Raw genomic sequence first — 6,990 nt, 5'->3', positions numbered from 1 at the left:
AGTGGTAATAATGGTTTGACCACCAAAAAAGGACAGTTCCATCTCCTCCCCCCTGCCCCCCAACTTCTTCCTTCACTCCCCCTTTCCCTCACAGAGTTATGGGATTCATACAGTTGCACATTGAATCAATCCGACAATCAAATGAAGAGGTTTTTCTCTGTGAGGTTAGTGGGTTGAGTCAACTCCCAAGGGGTCAAAGAAGGATGAGAAAGGGCAGCAGGGAGGAGAAGACAGTGCCTAGGGTGGAGCAGAGAGGAGGAAGAAGTGCCGCCACCCTGGAGTTCACACTTGTATGAGAGTTCAGACTGGCCTAAGTCAGTGCTACTGTGGTTCTCCTCTGTGAATTGCTCCCCTTTCCCCTGAGCCTCTGCTGGATCTCACCTGGCCTGGGTGAGACACTGCAAGAAAACTTCTCTTCCCAGCTTATCTTTCTGCCGGGCAGGCTTCCAGCCTGGCTTACCGGGCCCCACCAGGCAGCAAAGCCAGCACAGAAGTGACAACGGAAGGGCACAGCCCAGAGTAAGACCTTCGTCTTGCAGCTAGCCATGACCAGTCAGTTTAGTGGTCGCGTGGAACTGTACGTTGAGACAAGACGTATGCTCTAGGCAGTTTTGCTAACCAGTTTGCTGAGTTTCCATGCAGTTTTGCCATCATTCAATCCTCATCTGAAGGAAAATATTCCTTGTGGAGGCAAATGTTCTGAAGTGTTATTTCATATATAACAGGGGTCTCATAAATTAGATGGGTATGTCAAGAGGTAGCTTCTAGGGCAGAGGAGGAGGACAGCAGCACAGATTCAAGCCCCAAATTGTCTTCCAGCTCTCCAGGAATACTTGCAGTATCACCCTGGTTTGTTCTGCTGAATTTGATCTCGAGGTTTGCCTTTCTTGTCCCTTTCAGTCTGCCTATTGCCATTGCAACCAGTACAGAGCAGCTTTTGCTATCCAAGCGGCTTGTCCCTGATGATGAGATGCAAACAGACCTGCGTAAGATGATTTAAAAAAAAAAAGAGACCAATTAAGTTTGAAAAATCAAAATAATTCCCACTGGCCCTAAGAATCCCTCAGCTATATTCAAATCAATTATGTAGGAACCGAAGCTGTCAGATCGTAGTACTAATATCCCAAACCACAGTGTCCACCTTCACAATGTTTTCCATAAACCCAGTCTTTAAAGGTCTTTTACGTACCACATACCTGCAACGGAACATATTGTGGAGCAGTAATGCTAGGAACAATACCTGCAAAAGCCAAACAGACATGATCAACCAGTGCATACATTTTCCTCACAGTTCTTTCCTCTTGAGGCTTGGTGACAGATTTTTTTGCGTACCCAACACAGCTGTATCCAACCCTCAAATTCCAGCCTGTTAGATGAGAATAAAGAAATTGTTCTTAGCTCCAATATTAACTTTATTTATGTTATGCAGAGGAAATGTTACAATACTAAGTCTTTTCACAAGGACATTGGCAAACAGCTATGTGGATGCTGTGTCATCCTCCCCGAACAATAAATAACGTCTGACATCTGTTAGGAAGAAAAAATGATAAGGTGCGGTAAACATCAGAGCAAAAAGTTTCAAAGTTGCAAAAGTTGTGGTTTACAAATACAGTACAGGGAGGCAGCCCCTGAACAAAAGGCTTACAACCAAAGTAGAAAACAAAGGAAATAAGGTGGTTACAGACACAAGAGCCCAGGGAGATAGCAAGACAACACAGATCAATGTGATAAGCAGTATTCTCAGTATACTCACTGTTTATATGTGCAGTCATGGCAAAGGTGATCTAAAAGCTAACCGCTGACAAAGAAGGGTAACACTGCTCCACTCTTCTGCCCAGGAATCGTCTTCCCTTGCTTTGACATTGAAACGTCTGCTCCTGATCTGTGAAACTCAACAGGCAGAAAAGTGCTTTTAAAGAAAAGCAACTGTTTTTCTGCTAATTTAGTTTCCTTAAACATCTCACTACAACATCAGATGAGTAAAAGTGATGGCACAGGAGACACAGTGGGAACACGTGGCCACAAGTAAGTGTAGAGGGGGCTGAAGGAAAAACATGGCTTTTGGTAATTGCATAGCTAGCTGTGAGATTTACTTAGCTACAAGATAATGGCAGACTGCAACTTAAATGCTGTCACTGGTTTCAAAGATGTTTTGGTGGGGAAGAGTTTTGATGGTGGACATTTATTAAAAGCTCCTTTCAGAGCCACAGGTAAAAAGAAAGATGAAGACTGCTGCTTTGAAAACTTCTAAGAAAGACTAATGGAAAGGATGTTAGGGTCAACATCTCGAGAGCACATAAGAACTTTGTTTCTTTCTCAGTTGGTAAGACGCAAAGCAATGAATGCCAAAAAGGAAAGAAAAACTGACCAGCACTGTGTCAGGTTTGACAATGGGCTGAAGAAAATATATGAAGAATACGATGAATGATAAAGAAACCAGGATTTTGAGTAGAGACTTAGGAGTCTCAAGTGTGGCTGAAATAGCACATAAGCATCCCCTCCTTTGCTTTCTCAGTCTTCCTCAAAGTTGCTCTCCTACCATCAATAACAAATTGATGCAAAAGAGGGCTTACAGGAACACACAAGTAGTTCTTTCCTTGCAGAAATTCATCTTTTTATCCAGCAGTCAAGAAAGAAAAGCTCTTTAGTATACTACATACAAAACTCATCCCTTTTTTACATGACTTTCTTGTGATAAATATTCTCCTTATCACTTACCTAAGACCAAAGCTTTGCTACATCACAACCAACATCAAACTTTTTGGTTTCTGTGACTATTTTGTGTAAAGTACACACAGAGTAAAATATTACATGCATGAATGTAGAAAACTGTATAATATTTTAAAAGACATAAGCTGATATATTCGGGCATTTAGGAAGAATAACAGACTATGGTTTCATACTTCTACTATAAATTGTTTGCTCTTTAAAAAAGTCCAAACCAACAGGTACATGCAATCTAGCCATCAATTCTACTTATTTTAGAGCTCATAAAACTTCCATTTTTAAATAGGCCAGCAAAAGTTTTCATAGGCAATTTCTTGTTACATTTTCAATCCATTATAAGTTTTGTCCTCTGTTCTAGCGCTACAATTTATTACTTTGCTTACAAAAGTTAGATTTGAACCAATAAATAGCAATAAACATAGGAGGTTTCATCTGCTTCTCTTCACCAGATTTGACCACTATCTCTTCCACTTGGCTCTCCTCGTCATAATTTCTGATGAATTTAATTTTTTGGTTTCCTATCCCCAGAGGGAAAAATTACCTCTATTCTTGATTCATGGGTTATAATTTCTTATGCATGCCAGTGTCTAATCAACTCTGCAAGTTGATGCTGACCAAACACTATGAGGAAGTCTGGGAAAGACAAACATCAATGAAAAATAAAATCTATACTTAATATTTTCAACAAATACATAAACCCTGAATCCTACAAAATAGAATTATTCCAAAATGAATTATTCCCAATAGCTAAATCAGCAGGGTAAAATGATACATCACATAAAACAGAATCAAAGGCCCACTTGGAATGACTAGGAAAGAATGTAGCATTTAGAAAATGGCATAATGAATTTATTTGACCAACAGTACCTCATGCCTGCAAAAATATATGCATATTAATAGCTAATCTGTGAATGTATTTAGAAAGTTGTCCAAAATCACATTTTATCAATATCAGAAGACTAGTAGTATTTAATAATAAAGTGTAGATTACATTACTGAATAAAAGACTCCTTTTTTATTCCTATAGAATCGACACAAGAGAGGCATAGGTATTATTATGGCCCACATTCCCATCAGCAAGGCTTCTAATTAGTCTTTTAACTCAGAATTTTTCTTACTGATACCCAGAGCAAACTCAACTTGATTTTCAGACTGACTTAATCGTAAGATACATTGCTGTTTTACTTGCAAAAGAATATATAGCAATTATGGGGTAACACTGTGATACTTCTCTAGAGTATCTTTTTAGACGAGAGTCATACTTTAAAATTTCATGCTGAATAAAAGGAAAAGATGGGGAGTGGTAAAAAGCATTGCTACATCCTTAAAGCAAAATAAATACTAGAAATTAACACAGTTTCTATTTTTTTTCTGTTTTTCTATGTTGCTTAGAGAAAATTACAGTCAATTCCTCTTTGTAGGGTAGTTCAAATGCCATTTACCTATTTCTAGCATGCATCCCTTGTTGCCCACATTTTAAGACAAGGGAAGACCCAGGCTTATAGTTCCTACCTTGCAAATACCAACTATGGACATTGTAATTAAAGTGAATTTGTGTGTGCTCCCTGCTTCTCCTGGAGCTCAACCTTCCCACCACCTTTTGGTGTGCCTAGTCCTGCAAGCATGCAGGGAGGTCCTCCCAGGAAGGCAGGAGGACACCTCGCATGCCAGGGGAATACTCAAACTTTTTGTCATCATTATGCCTGCCTTTATCAGTTGCACGCCTGCTTTCCTCAGTGGCATAACAGGAAAAGAGCAGCGCTCCAGCAGCCATCATCCCTACAGGCCAGGCTTCTCCCCAGGGATGCGGTCTCCTGTTTTGCACAGCAGACCTCCTCTACTTTGGGACCCTCTTCTCACAGACTGCACTCCCAAGAAGCATCTTCCTTCTCCTTTTTGCTCCTGCTTGAAAAAAACCACACATGCGTAGATGCAAGGAGACCTGCCTGGATGAACAAGGAGCTCCTGACAAAACCCAGACATAAAAAGGAAGCATACCAGAGGTGGAAGCAGGGACAGGCGATCTGGAGGAATACAGGGACACTGACTGAGCATGCAGAGAGGGGAAAGCAGTGGATTTTTTAAAATCTCAACCTTAGTAAGGCTTTAGGCAGTGTCTCCTATAACATTCTCATAGGCAAACTGATGAAGTACAGACTAAATAAGTGTACGGTGAGGTGTACTGAAAATTAGCTGAACTGCCAGGCTCATAGGGTTGTGGTCAGCAGCATGGAGTCCAGCTGGGGACGAGTCCGTAGTGATATATCTCAGGGGTCAATACTGGGGCCAATACTGTTTAACTTCTTCATTAAAGACCTGGATGACAGCAGAGACTGGACGCTCAGCAAGTTTGCAGATGTTACAAGACGGGGAGGAGTGGTTGGAACACCGAGTGGTTGTGCTGCCATTCAGAGGACCTCAATGGGTTGAAGAAATAGGCAGACATGAACCTCATGAAGTTCAACAAAGGTGTGAAGTCCTGCACCTGGGGAGGAACAACCCCATGTAGCAGTACATGCTGGGGGACGACCGCTGGAAAGCAGCTTTGCAGAAAAGGACCTGGGGGTCCTGGTGGACAAGGTGAATGTGAGCCAGCAATGTGCCCTTGCAGCAAAGGCCAACACCATCCTGGGCAGCATTGGAAAGAGCACTGCCAGCAGAATGAGGGAGGTCTTTAGGTCATGGGATCAGGCTCTCTGAAAGAAAATTGTACTTGATATAATTTGCACTTTCTATATTCCCTCAGCACGTTGTTGATTAGAGCTGTGACAACAAGGTAGAAGCAGTCCCCTGTGGTCGTTCAGTCATATCCTCTGTCTTTCATGGTCATGAGTCTTCAGAAGGCAGAAAGAAGTTGATGATGATGCAGATGATGCAGAAGTGAGAGTCCCCAGAAGCATCTCCAGAAGAATAGTACAGCTCTCCATTGCAAATGTGTTGCCTTTTAACAGAACTGAATGTTCAGCGGTCGCCAAGATCATTGCTACCTTTTCTTCAGCACCACTTGGCAGTGCCTTCTCACGCTTATCTTTTCTGCTTTGCTTTCAACATTCAAAAAATGAGGAAGTTAGTGAACTACAGTGCTTTGCTTCTGTGTCCTAAAATACAATATTAACCTCTAAGAACTCTCAAAGAATTTTCAGCTCTAAGGAGGCTTAGATTAGATTAGATGTTCTGCTATTCTTTATTTATGGCATACGTTCCTAGTAGCTGGAGATTCCCTTTTGGAGAATAAAATCAGGACACAGAAAGATTTTCCCACCACAGCTGTTGCACTTACTCCCATTAGTGCAAACTGCTGAACCTGCTGTGAGTTTCTTTATTCTAAATATTTATATTTGCAGACTAAAATGACAGCTATTAGAATAAAAATTTAGCATCCCGATGATTTTTTTCTGGGTTTGTTATTGCCCCTCTAGAATATGGCAGAGCCACCAATATCCTTGTAGCGTACAGTGCTTTTGGGTACTTCACTTTATAACAGAACATATAGGCTTGCATTTCAGGTGTTACTTCTGATTAATATTCCATATAATAGCCAATGCAGAATATAAAGGACAAAACTGGAAAAAAAACCCCCAAAAACAGACAAGAAGCTGACAGAATAAATTCAAGACAAATTTATCCTGTTAGTGTGATCCCTTTTAGGAAGCAAAAAGCACCATTTACCCTAAAACCACTCTGATATTGTTGTGTATTTTGATAACAAGTTACTGTTTTTAAAAAAAAAAAAAAGAATCAGAACCATTTTCGAGACTCAACCATTTACATAGGCAGACCTTCAGGTGCAAGCTCCATTTTGCAACAAGATGAATTTACACGGAGACTGGGTGTGTAGGAAATCCCACAAAAGTTATGAGATCACACCAAGTTCAATTGGTGAAGAAACACTACACCAAAAATAGTATTTCTTCCTTTTGCTATCTTCCTTTTTCATCTACCAAAATACACTCCTTCCTTGGGATCTGCTCTGTTACCTGATTGTATTGCTGATGTTCCAAAACACATGTGTAAACATCCCCCCCTGCCATTTTTTTAAATTGCAAGTTGAAAAAGTAGTCTACCCTGAAAAAGAGGCTCAAATTCACCCTGTCATCCTATTAGCAGTAGATCCCGAGATATCATACTTACTCTAGTAAAGAAAGCGTGGGGGTTTTTTGTCAATTTGAAGTGAATGCACAAAATGAGGTGCTGTCACCAACATGTTGAAGGCTTTGTCTGAGGAATATCTAACTCTCGGGAATCATTGTCCACTTTCATACT

The sequence above is a fragment of the Buteo buteo genome, chromosome 3 (assembly GCF_964188355.1).
Source record: "Buteo buteo chromosome 3, bButBut1.hap1.1, whole genome shotgun sequence".
Taxonomy (NCBI): Eukaryota; Metazoa; Chordata; class Aves; order Accipitriformes; family Accipitridae; genus Buteo; species Buteo buteo.
The sequence above is the reverse complement of the archived record's forward strand: the minus strand, read 5'-3'. Positions refer to the sequence as shown.